Source organism: Peromyscus maniculatus, chromosome X, assembly GCF_049852395.1.
Source record: "Peromyscus maniculatus bairdii isolate BWxNUB_F1_BW_parent chromosome X, HU_Pman_BW_mat_3.1, whole genome shotgun sequence".
Classification (NCBI taxonomy): Eukaryota; Metazoa; Chordata; class Mammalia; order Rodentia; family Cricetidae; genus Peromyscus; species Peromyscus maniculatus.
Genome location: NC_134875.1, coordinates 93,734,668 through 93,751,484, shown reverse-complemented (window position 1 = coordinate 93,751,484; position 16,817 = coordinate 93,734,668). Strand labels below are relative to the sequence as shown.

At 37.3% G+C, this 16,817-nt stretch overlaps 1 pseudogene; it reads left to right on the top strand.

The window, feature by feature from the left end:
• Window positions 1-4,904: 4,904 nt before the first annotated feature.
• LOC102914569 (60 kDa heat shock protein, mitochondrial pseudogene) lies at window positions 4,905-6,872 on the top strand (annotated as a pseudogene).
• The last annotated feature ends 9,945 nt before the right edge of the window (window positions 6,873-16,817 follow it).

Sequence of the window (16,817 nt, the reverse complement as noted above, 5' to 3'; positions counted from 1 at the left end):
CACAGGACCTGAGATGTATAACACAGGCATCTAAACATGAGTGAGGAAACATGACAGTAAACAGTATTTCTTCATGGTCTCTGCTTGAGTTCCTGCCTCCAGGTTCCTGCTTGAGCACTTTTTCTAGCTTCGGCTAGCTTCCCAAGTTGCTTTTGATTATGACGTTTTTCACTAAACATCAAACTAAGACAATTTCACATAGTCATTATCCATTCATCAGTTGATGGACATATTGGCTGTTTCGATTTCCTGGTTATTGTAAACAGAGCAGCAAGTATGGATAAGCAAGAATCTCTGTAGTAGGATAGAGTCCTTTGGGATCATGTCCAGGAGTGATAGAGCTATTTCTAGCTTTTTGATAAAACTTCACACTGATTTCCATAATAGCTGAACCAGTATGCATTAAACTAACAGTTAATTTGTTTACCTTTCCTTATATCCATGCCAGCACTTGTTTTTTTGTTTTGTTTGTTTTGTTGTTATTGTTGTTTTATCTTAGCCATACTGACTAAGGTAAGATGTAATCTCAAAGTAGTTTTAATTTGTTTCCCTGATGGTCAAGGTTGTTGAACATAAAAATACTTTTATCAGTTTTTTTTATTTGTGTTCCTTTTAATCATAACTCTGTTTATATCTGTGCCTAAAACATAATCATGTTGCTTATTTTTTTTTTTTTGGTGTTTAGCTTTTTTAATTCTTTATATATCCTAGACACAAGCCTTCTGTCAAAAATGTAGTTGTAAGGATTTTTCCTATTCTCTGGGCTGCCATTTCATTCGAATGATAGTGCCCTTTGCTGTACAGAATATGCATGCATGCAGTTCTCAAACAATAAAATAATAAAAAAGTTTTATATTCTGCTCTAGAGAAAGTTACATGAGTTGTTGAGAAAAAATATATTTTCAGTAGCTTTACAATGGAATTTGTTGAATCTGATTGATCTCTAGCACAGCTAAATTTTGATGTTTCTTTCTGAGTCTATCTCTGGATGGCCTATCTGTTGATGAAAATTACATGTTGACATGAGCCTCAAGTTTTGTATTGGGACCTATATGCCCCTTTATGAAGAATAGTGTTACTTTTATAAAATTGAAACACCAACATTCAGTCCTGATATACTTAAAACCATTGTGTCCTTTTGGTAAATTGTCACCTTTATTTGTAAACACCTTTATTTATTCTTACTACATTTTTTTATTAAATTTGATTTGGAGTTCTGCTTTTATCAGGCAAGAATATAGATAGTTCTGCTCTCTTTCTGATTCCATTTATTTGAATATACTTCTTCCATTTTCCTATTCTTGATCTTTATACAACTTTGTAGATAATGTAAGTTTCTTGAAGAAGCTATGGCTTTCTTGCTAGTCGGTCACTATGTGTCCTTGGATGGGAGAATTAACACTGCTGACCCTCAGGGTTATTTCAAATAATCTACTAATTTTTGTTTTTTCCACTTGTGTTTTCTTTTTCTTTTATTTATTTTGTATTTGTAGTGGAAATTAGTGAGGCAATTCCACGTAGTTTATCTGTTAGTCAAAAGAGGTTTATTTTGGATAAACTTATAGCAAACAAAGGGGTGGGTTATGGGATCCAGGAGAGGTGAGGCACAGTCCAATACGGTTCTCAGGAGAACTCCAACTTGGTCTGCAGACCAGCATCCAGCATCCAGGATCATGAGGTAGCCAAGAGAGAGCTAGCACATAATCACCTGAGGTCTTAAGAGGTCCCTCTCTTGCCCTCACCCCAGGCAGGGGCAGGTACCTAGCAGTTATCTGCTGCCTACTAGAGGTGGTGCTTCAGGGATGAAGCACAGACAACTATCCCTACATGTATTTATTTATTTATGTATTAATCTATTTATGTATTTTATATGCTGGTCATAGTTTCCCTCCCTCCTTTCCTCTCACTCCCCACACCTCTGTTACCACCTCCAATCCACTCCTCCATTTCTGTTCAGGAAAAGACAGGCCTGCCATGGATATCAACAAAACAAGGCATATCAAGTTGCAGTAAGACTAAGCACCTCCCCATATATTAAGACTGGGAAAGGGAACTCCCCTGTGGGATGGTCTGTATGTTAAATTGCTCTGATTGGTCAATAAATAAAACACTGTTTGGCCAGTGGCCAGGCAGGAAGTATAGGCGGGACTAACAGAGGAGAATGGAGGGAACAAGAAGGCAGGAGAGACACTGCCAGCCGTCACCATGACAAGCAGCATGTGAAGATGCCGGTAAGCCACGAGTCACGTGGCAAGGTATAGATTTATAGAAATGGATTGATTTAAGATGTAAGAATTGGATAGCTAGAAGCCTGAGCCATTAGGCCATACAGTTTGTAAGCAATATAAGTCTCTATGTGTTTACTCGGTTGGGTCTGAGTGGCTGTGGGACTGGCGGGTGAGAGAGATTTGTCCTGACTGTGGACCAGGCAGGACTGGAGAAAACTCCAGCTACAGGACTCAATATTAGGCATAGGGTCCCAAAAGCCAGGGAAAGAGTCAAAGACAACTGCTGCTCCCATAGGATTCCCACACAAAGACCAAGCTACACAATTGTAACATATAAGCAAAGTGCCTTGGTCAGTCCAATGCAGGCTCCCTGGTTGTCAGTTCAGTCTCTGTGAGCCCCTATGAACCCAGAATAGTTAATTCTGTGGATTTTATTGTCGTATCTTTGACCCCTCTGGCTTCTACAATAATTTCTTCTCCTTTTCTGAAGGATTCTCTGAACTCCACTTAATGTTTGGCTGTGGGTCTTTGCATCTGTTTCCATCAGTTGCTGAGTGAAGCCTCTCTGATGACAATTGGGCTAGACACTAGTCTGGTTATAGGAGATGGCTAGTTCAGACTATTAGGGATCTAAGCTAGAATCTTCCTTGGAGATTACCAAGAGATTCCCTTGCACCAGGTTTTTACCTGACAATGAGATGCCCCCCACTTCCAGTAGTCTTTTTTAGTACTCTCCCCCTCCTTTACCCTCCACCCCTTCAAGCTGATTGCTCATGTTCCTATCCTCACCCACCCTCAGTTCATTCACAAAATCTCTTTTATTTCCCCTTCACAATGAGATCCATGTGTTCCTTCTTGAGCCTTCCTTGTTACTTAGCTTCTTCTGGGTCTGAGGATTGTAGTATGGTTATCTTTTACTTTATAGCTAATATCCACTTATAAGTGAGTGTATACCATGTTTGTCTTTCTGAGTCTGGGTTACCTCATTCAGGTTGTTTTTTTCTAGTTCCATCCATTTGGCTTCAAATTTCATGATGTCATTGTTTGTAACAGTGAGTAATAACCCATTGTGTAAATGTACCACATTTACTTTATCCATTACTCGATTAAGAGACACCTAGATTGTTTCCATGTTCTGGCTATTACAAATAAAGCTGCTATGAGCAAGTGACTTTTGGTATGGATGAAACAGCCTTTGGGTATAGTCCCAAGAGTGGTATGCTGGGCCTTATGGAAGACTGAGTCCCAGTTTTCTGAGAACTGCCATATTGATTTCAAATATACTGTATTCTGTCATTATTATTAGAAATTTGATAGTTATTAAAAAGTGATTGAATGTTTCTTAATTCACTTCTCTATCTAATCTTCAAATAAGGTTTGTGTTTTCTTGAGCTCTCATGGTTGTGTGTTTTGTTCTTTCTCATTGGTTTCCTCTAAGTATCTTCTGTAATGTTTGTCTAGTGGTCATGAATTGCCTTAGCTTATGCTTATCTTGGAAGATTATTATTTTTCATTTGATTTTTGAGTACTAAATTTTCAGGAAATAATAAGCCAGGTTGGCAGTTATATTCTTTTAGTACCTAGAAACACCACACCAAAGTTTCCCAAGGTTTAATAGTTTCTGCCTGGAAATTAAAAGTTATCATGGTTTCCTTTCTTAGCTGAATTGACATGTCACTCTGACAGCTATCAACAATCTGTTTTCCTCAATCTTGGTAGTTTAAATGAAATATGATGTGGAGAAATACTTTCTGGTTTTGTCTATTTGCATTCTAAATGGTTTCAGTACCTTGATGTTCATACCTTTCTCAGAATTTTATTTTTTCCAATTATTTGTCTTAATGTGTTTTCTATACTTTCAGTATAATCCATGTACACCTCCAACTAACTACTTTGTTCTTAAGATTGATCTCTTAATGTTATGTCAAATGCCATTCTTATTCTAGGCATAATTCATATTTATTTTCAGATTTACTGTCAGGATAGAATTCATCAACATTATATTTAATCCTGGTAGTCTTCCTTCTGTTCCATTTATAATTCTGTTGAGGTTTGCAACTGAATTTTTTCCTTGAATTATTGAAGTTTTAATTCTAAGAAATATTGTTTGTAATCTGAGAAGACCAAAAACAGAGACAGGTAAATTGTGAATAGAAGCCAACCTGGGTTATATAACAAACAGCATGTCAAAGAGAAAAAATAAAAATGAACAAAATAAATTTAAAACAAGAAAAAAAAATGTCAGCCAGGCAGAGTATCACACACCATTAATCCCAGCACTGGATAGGCAGAAGCAGGCAGAGCTTTGTGAGCTTGAAGCCAGACTGATCTACAGAATAAGTTCCAGGACAGCCAAAGATACACAGAGAAATCCTGCCTAGATAAACAAAAGAAGAAGAGGAGGAGGAGGAGGAGGAGGAGGAGGAGGAGGAGGAGAGAGAGAGAGAGAAATTACCATAATCAGAATATAAGTCTGTTTTTTTTTTTTTTTTTTTTTTTTTTTTTACCATCTCTTTGCTTTGTTTATTTCTTTCTATTGCAGTACTGCAGACCTAAAATGGAAGCATGGTAATTGTGAATTAGAGGTCAACCTGGATTATATAGCAAACACTTTATCAAAAGGAAACAAATGACCCCCCTCAAATAACAGGTCATGGCCTGCCTCTCTGAGTTTACATGCCCACCACCCACCCACAACTCTCAAAATACTTCAATTACCAAACAGTGTTTTGCTACATAAGAGCAGTGCCCTGGGCCCTGGATCCTTATCTCACTCCTGCCTATGTCAAAGATGTTAAATTTGGTATGGATGCCTGAGCCTTAGTACTTCCAGGTGTAGACAGATGTAGCTGTTAGAATGGGACCAAAGAAGAACAGTGATTATTGAACAGAGTTGGTGAAACCCCAAAGTAACGAAAGATGAGGTGACTGTTGAAAACACCAACTGCCGGGCGGTGGTGGCACACGCTTTTTATCCCAGCACTCGGAAAGCAGAGGCAGGTGGATCTCTGTGAGTTTGAGGCCAGCCTGGTCTACAGAGTGCAGTCTCGAAAAACCAAAAAAAAAAAAAAGAAAAGAAAAGTGAAAGAAAGAAAGAAAGAAAGAAAGAAAGAAAGAAAGAAAGAAAGAAAGAAAGAAAGAAAGAAAGAAAGAAAAAGAAAGAAAGAAAGAAAAACCAACTGATTTAAAAGATAAAGATCAAAATTGGAGAATTAAACTGGTTAAAGATGTGGCCAGTAAGTAAAATGAAGAGGACTTTCATGGCCCCACCTCTGCTACTGTTCCATCATGTTCTATTGCCAAGGATGGCTTTGAGTAGATCAGCAAAGGTGCTAGCCTGGTGGTAATGGGAGAAGTGTGATGTTGGCTGTGGTTACTGTAATTGCTGAAATTCTAAAACAGTCTGAACCCCTGACAATCCCTGAAGAAATTACTCAGCTTGCTAAGAGTTCTGTAAGTGGAGACAAAGACATTGCATTTCTGATTCAGTAAAAAAGGTTGGAAGAAAGGGTATCTATCACCACAGTGAAGTATGGAAAATCCCTGAACAATGAATTATAAATGATTGAAGGAATGAAGTTTGATAGAGGATATATTTCTGCATATCTCATTAACACACCAAAAAGTCAAAAATATGATGCCTATGTTCTATAGAGTGAAAAGAAAAATTCTAGTGTTCAGTCCATTGTACCTACTTTCAAAATTGCCAGACCTCACTGGAAGCCCTTGCAAATAATCACTGAAGCTGTTTATGGAGAGTCTAAGTCCATTGGTTTTGAACAGGCTAAAAGTTGGTCTCCATGTTATATCAGTCAAAGTTCCAGGGCTTGGGGACAATAAAAAGCAGCAGAAAGATATGGCTATTGCTATTGATGGTGCTGTAGTTGGAGAAAAGGGGTTGAATCTAAATACTGAAGATGTTCAAGCTCATGACTTAGCAAAAGTATGAGAGATCAACAGCATCAGCAAAGATAATGCCATGCTTTTGAAAGGAAATTGAAATTGAAAAACATATTCAAGCAATCACTGACCAGGTATATATGACAACTAGTGAATATGAAAATGAAAAGCTGCATGAGAAACTGCCTAAACCTTCCAAAGGAGCAGCTGTGCTTAAGGTTGGAGAGACAAGTGATGTTGAAGTGAAAGAGAATACAGAGTTACAAATTCCCTAATTCTACAAGAGTAGCCCTGGAAAAAGGAATTGCTCTAGGAGGGGATTGTCTGCTTTGGTGAATCCCAGCCTTGTATTCATTAAAGCCTGCCAATGAAGATCAGAAAGTAGGTATAGAAATTATTCAAAGGGCACTCAGATTTCTTGCAGTGACTATTGCCAAGAATGCAAGATCTTTGATAGTTCAGAAAATTCTGCAGAATACCTCAGAAGTTGGTTATGATGCTGCACTCAGGTATTTTGTGCACATGGTGGAAGGGGAAATCATCAATCCCACAATATTTGGAAGAACTGCATTACTAGATGCTGCTGGGGCAGCCTAATTGATAAGTACAGTGGAAGCTATACTGACAGGAAATCCTACAGAAGAGACGGTCCATGGTATGGAAGCAATGTGTGGAGTGGGAAGGGGAATGGGGGTGGCATGTTCTAACACCAAGAATAGTGTTGTGCCCTTATCATTTAATTGAGACAAGAAGCTCATGCCAGATTCCTCACCAGTGACTTCAGAGAAGTCACCTAAAGAAAATGACTAAAGAAAATGCTGACCAGTCACTATAACTATCAATTAGTGGTTTCAATTGACAATATACAATTGTTTACTGCTGTCAATGTTCATGACTAAAAATAATGTTTTATGTTTTTAAATAAAGACATTTCTTAAATTCCTGAAAAAAGAGAAATAAATGAAATAAAAACTAAATACAGAAAATGTAGGTTATAAAACAGTAAAAAAGGAAGGAAGAAAGAAGAATGATAGGGCTTAAATGACAAAATTTTGCTTTCTAGTGTTTTTGAATTTAAAAATTTCTTTCTAGGTTCTACTGGTGTGAAACAATGAAAGATAATGGAATATCAGATGAGTCTAATATAATTTCTGTAGGTTCCTACTAAACAAGTATGCAGGCTAAGACTCAGGCCCAACCAAATAGTGACGTTAGTGACAAAGTAGCATTCATTCAGAATACTTAACTTCCCTGACCACTAGTCACTACTGCTGGTGCCAATGAGCTTTGAACTTTTGAGTTAGACATTGTTGAACTAACTGCAGAGACTCCCAGTCTGTGCACCCCTTGGCATACTAAATGTCATCATCAAGACTTATTCTTACATGTGTTGGAGAGCTAGGAGAGTAAAAGAATCACTTTGTTTTACTCTTCCATGTGAGAATTTTAGTGAAATAAATAAATAGTTAAATAAATAAATCAAAACAAGCAAACAAACCCATCTGTTGAACTTTGGCTCTAGGCTATCAAGCCTTCCCCAACTAAATCTGAAGGTGGGCAGGCTGTTTACCACAGATGATATAGGCCAGCACAGCAATATACTTTACAACAAAAATGCCCTGTTGCATAACCCCTTAAGTGGGTTTATACCAGAGACTTCCCGTCTCAATGTGTTGATTTATGTTAGCCTTCCACACAAACATCTTGACAAGAGGGTTCTCAGGTTTTCCACACCCTCTGTAGGTTTTCATACACAAGATCTTGTAGTCCCTTTCTTCACAGGGAGCTTGCATTGTAATTATGGCCTGCTTTCTGCTTCTCTCTAGCCTGCCTTTCTGCTTTTCCATGTTTTTGAGATTTTCTGTGTCCTCTGCCTTGGTTCCTGATGCTATTTATGTTTATCATTATTTATAATATAGTTTCTTGAGCTGGGCAGTAGTGGTGCACGCCTTTAATCCCAGCACTTGGGAGGCAGAGCCAGGCAGATCTCTGTGAGTTTGAGGCCAGCCTGGTCTACAGAGCGAGATTCAGGACAGGCACCAAAATTGCACAAAGAAAGCTTGTCTCAAAAACAACAACAACAACAACAACTATATATATAGTTTCTTTGTCCTCACTGGAAGACTCAAATGGAAAAATCATTTAATTTTCTATCTTACCCAGGATGTCAAGGACTGATGATTTAATGAAGAAACCCTGTACGCTCTGATCATCTCTTACCATCATTGCAATGAAGTCAAAAGTGGCTGATACTTAACATCCTTTGAAAGTATCTGGACCAAGAGATTGTATTTTCTGATCTGAACTAAGTGACGTACTTAAGGCTGTGGGAGTAGATAAGCCTTAATTTCTTAAAGTTGCCTTCATCCTCACTGGGAAATCTACCTGGTTTTTTGCACACAATGTAGTTAAATCATTTGTTTGTATGCATACAAGTCATCCATTACTGATCCTCCTTCCCCAAGCCTTTGGGTCCCTTAAATGAAAAGTCTTAAAAAGAGAATGTAAATTTTCATGAATATATAAACATTTTCCCTGCCAGGATTTCAAAAATTGGACTTCTTAGAAATGTGTACCATTTCACCCTTAAATACAGATCTTTATTCCAATGCTTTTATTTAATGTAACAGAAAATTCTGTCCTGTGAGAGTTTATGGTTTAATTTTATATGGACATGCTGTGAAGAATTATTTGCACTGCCAGAAAAATGCCAGGAAACCAGAAACTTTATGATATTTTGTATGTTGTGTGTTTGGTGTTAGATTCTGAGACAAGATAGATGTGTACATTTTCCAGTGGGAGAAGATTAGTCACATGATTCCTTTCTATAACAAGCTGATATCAAGTGAAACAAACTTTAAAAAAATATTTTCTCCCTTAGTTTTTCAGCTATTCTCTCAGAGTAAGGGTGAAAATTTACTAATAAAATGTGGATGTCATCATGGACATGGGCCCTTTTTCATTCATGCTAATTTCACCAGTTTCTTGAAACTCATAGACATTCATACAATGGATGATCATTGGTGGACACCTACCAGTACACCAGGGATTTCTGTGCTCCAAATATGTATTGGCAAGTTCTGATTCTTCATATATGAAGTTCTTGTCCCAACAGATATGTATATGTTTACTTTTATTTAATGTGTGTGCGTGCACTGATCTATGAATGAAACAGGATGTCATTAGGTGTCATATTGCTACTATTTTTTTGGATAGTAGTATTTAGTATTTAGTTTTACCAAGTAGTGTTGGGAATGGGTTCTTTCTTTTGGAGTGGGCCTTAAGTCAAATCAGACATTGGTTGACTATTCCCACAAGCCATATGTGTCCATTTCCCTCATATGTCTTCCAGGCACGACACCATTATAGACGAAAGGCTTTGTTTCTCTTTTGGTGTTTATGTTTCTTTTGGTAGCATGTAAGGGAACCTTCCCATACCCAAGACACTAGAAAGGAAGAGTGAAGACTCTATGTAGGCACCTGCATGACTTCTTCATGTTCAATGGGTTATATAAGTGTTGTCTTCAACAGTGGGTCCTTGCTGTCAGTTTGTGGAGAACAACTTCAAATCTTGACAACAGTCTGCATCATTTGGGAATTCCTATTGGACCCCTTTGGCCAATAACTCAATATAGATGTAAACCAATCCCAGTACTGGATGCTTCATTTGGTGAAAAGAGATGGCCAACTGGGACTCTGTCTCCTCCATTATTTGGTAAATTCCTTTAGTTCATCTTCATATATGTATATATTTTATGAGCTTCTACTGTATTTACTTTCCATACTCACTGTCCAATGGCCCTTACTCCTATCTGTATATTTCCTTTCTTGTCCCCTCTCTCCTTCCCCACCTCCACCCCATGTAATCCTAACATTCCAGCACCCCCATCCATATATAACTATCTATTCTATTTATCTTTCCTAGAGAAAGTATCTACCCCTCTTCCTCAAGTCCCTTACTCTATACCTAACCTCTGTGGTTCCACTCATTGTAGCTTGCTTTCATTGACTTAAGAGCTAACATCCACATATAAGCAAATTCATGCCATATTTTTTGTTCTGAGTCTGGATTACCTCACTCAGGATGTTTTGTTCCAGTTCCATCCATTTAACTGCAAATTTCAAGATTTTATTTTTTAGTCCTGGGGAATATTACTCATTGTGTAAATTTAGCACATTTTCTTTATGCATTCATCTGTTGAGGGACATTTGGCTTTTCCTGGCTATTAGGAATATGGTTGAACAAATGTTTCCATGGTAGGATGAAGCATCTTTTACATATATGCCCAAGAGTGGGATAGCTGGATCTTGAGATGGATTGATTCCCATCTTTTTGAGGAACTGCCACACTGATTTTCCACAGTGGCTGTACAAGTTTGAACTCCCACCAGCAATGGATGAGAGTACCCCTTACTCCACATCCTCATCAGCATGACCTGTCACTTGTTGAATTAATCTTAGCCATTCTGTCAGGTATAAGATGAAATCTCAAGGTAGTTTTGATTTGCATTTCCCTGCTGACTAGGGGTGTTGAACATTTCTTTAAGTAAGTGTTTCTCGGCCATTTGAGGTTCCTCTTTTTGAGAATTCTTTGTTAAGATCTGCACTCCATTTTAATTTGGTTCTTTGTTTTCTTAATGACTAACTTTTGAGTTCTTTATATGTTTTAGATATTAGTCTTCTGTTGGATATGTTATTGGCAAAAAATGTTTTCATTTTCTGTAGGCTGCCACTTTGTCCAAATGACAATGCCCTTTGCTGTGCAGAAGGGTTTCAGTTTCATGATGTCTCATTTAATGATTGATGATCTTAGTCTCTGTGCTATTTGTGCTCTGTTCAGGAAGCTGTCTTCTGTGCCAATGAGTTTAAGGCTATTCCATACTTTCTCTTCCATCAGGTTCAATGCATCTGGTTTTAGGTTGAAGTCTTTGATCCTTTGGACGTGAGTTTTTGTGCCGGATGATAAGTATAGATCTTTTTGGATTCTTCTATTTGCAAACATTCAGTTTCACCAGCACCATTTATTAAAGATGCTGTCTTTTCCAGTGTGTATTTCTGACATCTTTATCAAAGATCAGGCTTACATAGGTGTATAGATTTATGTGTGGGTCTTCAAATCAATTCTGTGGATCAACATGTCTGTTTTGTGCCATTACCATGATGTTTTTATTACTATAGTTCAGTAACAGAACTTGAGATTGGGAATAGTGATACTTCCTGCAGTACTGTTATTATTCAGATTGCTTTAGCTTTCCTGGCTTTGGGGGGGGGAGGGTCTGTCTGTCTGACTGTTTGTGTTTTCTTATGAAGATGAAAATTGTCCTTTCATGATCTGTGAAGAACTGACTGTGATGCAATTTTGATGGCGATTGTGTTGAATCTGTAGTTTTTTTTGCTAGGATAGCAATTTTTACTATATTAATCCTACTGTTCTATTAGCATGAACAATCTTTCTATCTTATGATAACTTTTTCACTTTATTTCCTTGATGTCTTGAAATTTTTATCATAAATCTTTCACTTGTTTGTTTAGAGTTACCCCAAGACATTTTATATTATTTGAGGCTATTGTGAAAGTTGCTGTTCTGATTTTTGTGAGTTAATTTTGTATCCAGCTATTTTGCTAAAAGTGTTTATCAGCTGTAGTAGTTTCCCAGTAGAACTATTAGGGTCAGTTATGTATACAATCTTATTATCAGCAAATAAAGCTACTTTGACTTCTTCCTTTCCAGTTTGTATCTCCTTGATCTCCTTCAATTGTCTTATTGCTCTAGCTAAAAAATCAAGTACTATGCTGAATAGATAAGGAGAGAGTGGAAAACTTTGCTTGTTCCTTATTTTAGTGGAATTGCTTTGAGTTTCTCTCCATTTAATTGCTTTTGGGTAGAGGTTTGCTCTATATTGCCTTTATTATATTTAGGTATGTCCCTTGTATCCCTGATCTCTCCAAGACTTTTATCATGAATGGGGCATGGATTTTGTCAAAGTTTTTTTTCCACATCTAGTGAGATGATCATGTCTTTTTTCTTTAAGTTTGTGTATATTATAGATTACATTTATCACTTTATAAATGTTGAAACATCTCTGCATCTCTGGGATGAAGTTTATTTGATCATGGTGGATGATCTTATTGATTTGTTTGTGGATTCAGTTTTCAAGTATTTAATAGAGAATTTTTGTGTCTGTATTCATTAAGGCAAACCGGTATGTAATTCTCTTTCTTTGATAGCTATTTATTTGGTTTTTGGTATCAGGATAACTGTAGCCTCATAAAACAAAATGGATAAATATTTCTTCTTTTTCAATCTTGTGAAATAATTTGAGGAGTATTGACATTAAGTCTTTGTCTTAGCTAGGGTTTTTTATTGCTGTGAAGAGACACCATGACCACACAGCTCTGGTAAAGGAAACATTTAATTGAGGTGGCTCACTTACATTTTCAGAAGTTCAGTTCATTATCATAGTGGTAAAGATCGTTGCATATAGGCACGCATGGTTCTGTAGGAATAGCTGAGAGCCCTACATCTTGAAGGAAACAGGAAGTTGACTGACATGCTGAGGGAAACTTGAGCAAAAGAGGCCTCAAAGCCCCCCTCCACAGTGACATGCTTCCTCCAACAAGGCCACACCCACTCCAACAAAGCCACACCTCCCAATAATGCCATTCCTTACGAGATTATGGAAATCTCATAAGGAATGGCACATTCAAATACCTACCACAGTCTTCTTTGAAAGTCTGGTAGATTTCTGCTTTAAAACCATCTAGTCCTGAGCTTTATTTTATTTTTTAAAGGCTTTTACTGACTTTTCATTTCACTCAGGGTTAAATGCCTGTTTACATTGTTTATCTCATTTTAATTTAACTTTGGAAAGTAGTATGTATCAAGAAAATTATCCATTTCTCTTAGATTTTCCAATGGTGTAGTGCAAATTTTTAAAATTTAGATTTTAAACCCTTAGATTTTCTGGGTTTCCTTGGTGTTTGTTATGTCCCCCTGTTCCTTTCTAATTTTCTCAATCTGGATATTATCTCTCAGCATTTTAATTAATTTAGATAAGAATTTCTCAATCTTATTATTTTCAAATAACCAACTTCATTTCATTAATCTTTATATTGTCTTTTTTTTCTATGTCTCTATTTTATCGATTTCAGCCCTCAGTTTTATTGTTTCTTGCCATCTATTCCTTTTGGATGTAATTTCTTCTTTTTGTTCTAGAGCTTTCAGGTGTGCTGTTAAGTTGTTAGTATGAGATCTCTCTAATATTTTTATGTAAACACTTGGTGTTATGAATTTACCTCTTAGAACTGCCTTCATTGTGTTCTACAATTTTGAATATGTTATGCATTCATTTCTTGAAAGTGTTTAATTTCTTTCCTAACTTCTGTCTTGACCCAGTAGTCATTCAGAAGAGTGTTGTTCAGTTTCCATGAGTTTGTAAGCTTTCTGCTGCTTCTGTGATTGTTGATATTCAGATAATTTAATCTGTGGTGGTCAGATAGATTGCAGGGCATTATTTTAATTTTCTTGTATCTGTTGAGACTTGCTTTATGCCCAAGTGTTTGGTCAGTTTTAGAGAAAGTTTCATGAGATGATTTTGTGTTTGTTCTTTTGTGTTTGAGTGAAATGTTCTGTAAATATCTGTTAGGTCCATGTGGTTTATAATGTCAGTTAGCTCTTGCATTTCTCTGGTTTTTGTCTGGATGAACTGTCCATTTGTGTGAGTCAGATATTAAAGTCTCTGGCTATCAGTGTGTGAGGACCAATATGTGATTTACGCTGTAGTAGTGTTTCTTTTACTAACTTGGGTGCACTTGTGTTTGGGGCATAGATGTTAAGAATTCCAATGTCTTTTCCATGGATTTTTTTGTTTGATGAATCTGAAGTACCTTTCCTATCTCTTCTGATTAGCTTTGGTTTGAAGTCTAATTTGTTAGATATTAAAATGGCTATAACAACTTGCATCTTAGATCCATTTGCTTAGAATATTATTTTTCAACCCTTCATCCTGAGGTAATGTCTATCTTTGATGTTAAGGTGTGTTTCTTGGATGCAGCAGCAGATTAATCCTGTTTTCTCATCCATTCTATTAGTCTCTGTCTTTTTACTAAGGAATTGAGACCATTGTCTTGAGGGATATCAATGATCAATGTGCAGTTTTTTTTTTAATTCCTATTATTTTGTTGTTGTTGTTGTTGTTGGTGGTGGTGGTGGTGGTGACATTGGTGGCAGCAGTGTGTGTGTGTGTGTGTGTGTGTGTGTGTGTGTGTGTGTGTGTGTGTGTGTGTGTTTCCCCTCCTCTGGGATTATTTATTACCTCTTTCTTCTTGAGTATAATTAACCTCCTTAGGTTGGAGCTTTCTTTCAGGTGCCTTGGGTAGGGATGCAGTTTGGATAGATATTTCTTAAATATTATTTATTATGTAATATCTCCATCTGCTGTGATTGAAATATTCCTGGATATAGTAGTCTGAGCTGGCATCTGTGGTCTCTTAGAGTCTTTAGCACACATGTCCAAGGCCTTCTGGCTTTTAGAGTCTGCATTGAGAAGGCAGGTGTAATTCAAATAAGTCTACCTTTGTATGTTACTTGATCTTTTTCTCTTTCAGCTTTCAAAGTTTTTTCTTTGTTCTGTACATTCAGTGTTATGATTATTATATGCCCTGAGGACTTTCTTTTCTGGTCCAGTTTTAGTGTTCTGTATGGTTCTTGTATCTTGTTAGTCTTCTTCTTTAGGCTAGGAAATTTTTCTTCAATGATTTTGTTGAAAATATTGTCTATACCTTTGACCTGAGATTTTTTTCCTTCCTCCATTCTTACTAGTCTTAGATTTGGTCTTTTCATAGTGTTCCAAGTTTTCTAAATGTTTTGTGTAAGGAGATTTTTGGATTTAACATTTTCTTTGACTGTGATATCTATTTGTTTTTATCATTTTTAAATACCTGAAATTCTCTCTTCCATCTCTTGTATTCTGTTGGTTAGGCTTGCCTCTGAGGTTCCTGTCTGAATTCCTAAATTTTTCATTTTCAGATTTGCAGTGATATATTGTGTTCCCCAATATACTGATTCTCCCAATAAAATTTGCCTGGAGATCAGAGAAAAAAAGCCAGCCACTATATAGAAGTCAGACAATAGTAGCACATGCCTTTAATCCTATCACTTAGGAGGCAGGGATCTGTCTGGATCTATGTGAGTTCAAGGCCATACTGGGAACAGAGCCAGATGTGGTGGCACATGCCTTAAATTCCAACACTAGTTAACTATGGAGGTCTGGAGATCTGTACAGACAGACAGGAAGTGACAGAGCAGGGCAGGAAGAGAAAGTGATAAAGCTAGACAAAGAGAGCAAATCAGATGACAGAACAGCAAGGCATACAGGCATAGGTAGACAGGAAGTAGCTCGCTTTTGGAAGCTGAGGAGTTGGTGAGGTAAGGCTAGCTGTGGCTTCCCCTATTTCTCTGATCTCTCAGGTTTTCACTCCTGTATCTGGCTCTGTGTTTTTTAGTTAATAAGTGTGTTTAGAAATTCATCTACATAGATTTCCTTTTTTATTGATTTTATTTACACTTTCAGGTCTTGAGCTGTTTTATTCTTTTCTTTTGACTCTTTCTTTGTGTTTTCATAGATTTCTTTAAGGTACTTCTTCATTTCGTCTTTAAGGTCCTCTTAAATTCACAAAACTACTTTAAGGTCTTTTTTATGTGATTCAGCTTTGTTGCAATTCTCAGAGCTTACTATAGTAGGCTTGCTAGGCTCTAGTGGGGACATATTGTCCTAGATGTGATTGGTTGTGTTTTCACATTGGCAGCTGGGTATCTAGGATTGGGAAGAGTGTGATCCTAAGTGCTGATATGTGGTCTTATCTTTGTTGTGTGGATGTTTTTTTCCTTTGTTTTTGTTACCCTCTCTGGTTTTTAGGAGTGCTTGTGGTGCTTGTGTATTGCCTGTTAGGAAAGTCTTCTGGGATGCTAATAGGTGTGGCCAGTGGGAGTTCCAGGTAAAATCTGTCTGGGCATTGAGAGCTGATATCTGATTCATCCCCTGGGAATGAGAGTTGAGAGCAAGGAGAGGCCACAGCAAAGGAGTTGGGGGTGAGACTGGGGGATTGGACTTGGAATAGAAAAATGGAGAATAAAGATCTACAGTTAGCCTACTTGTTTCCTTGGTAAGAGTAGCCTCTGTGTTCCTAGGAAGTGCCTGCTGGAGTTGGGGCCTGGGACAATTCAATGTGCAGGAGGACAGAGTTTAGCAGGGTGTGGTCCACTGGAAATGGGAATGGGGTGTTGGCTGCAGCTGGTGGTCTTCTGAAGTGAAGGGCATGAGACTGGGAGATTGGATTTGGAGGAGCTGAAGGAGATATGAAGATCTGCTGTTAGCCTGCCTTCTTCCCTGGCCAGGGTGGGGATCCAGCCTTCTATTTTTATTGGCTTCACTTTTAGTCTGAAAAATGCCATACATTAGGCTGAAGCATTCAAGCTAAAAGGGAGGCTGTGTTATTAAGCCCTCTCTTGGGTTTTAGCTGATGGTGTATCATGGATAGAGCTAAATTTTGGCTTTTTTTCTCTATTGAAGTGGATGATGTAGTGTTGCCTTATCATGTTTTCTATTGTTATAATAGAATATGACATTTGGGGTAATTTATATAGATGGAGAATTTGTCAGCATAAAGCTCTTGAGACTAAGATACTGA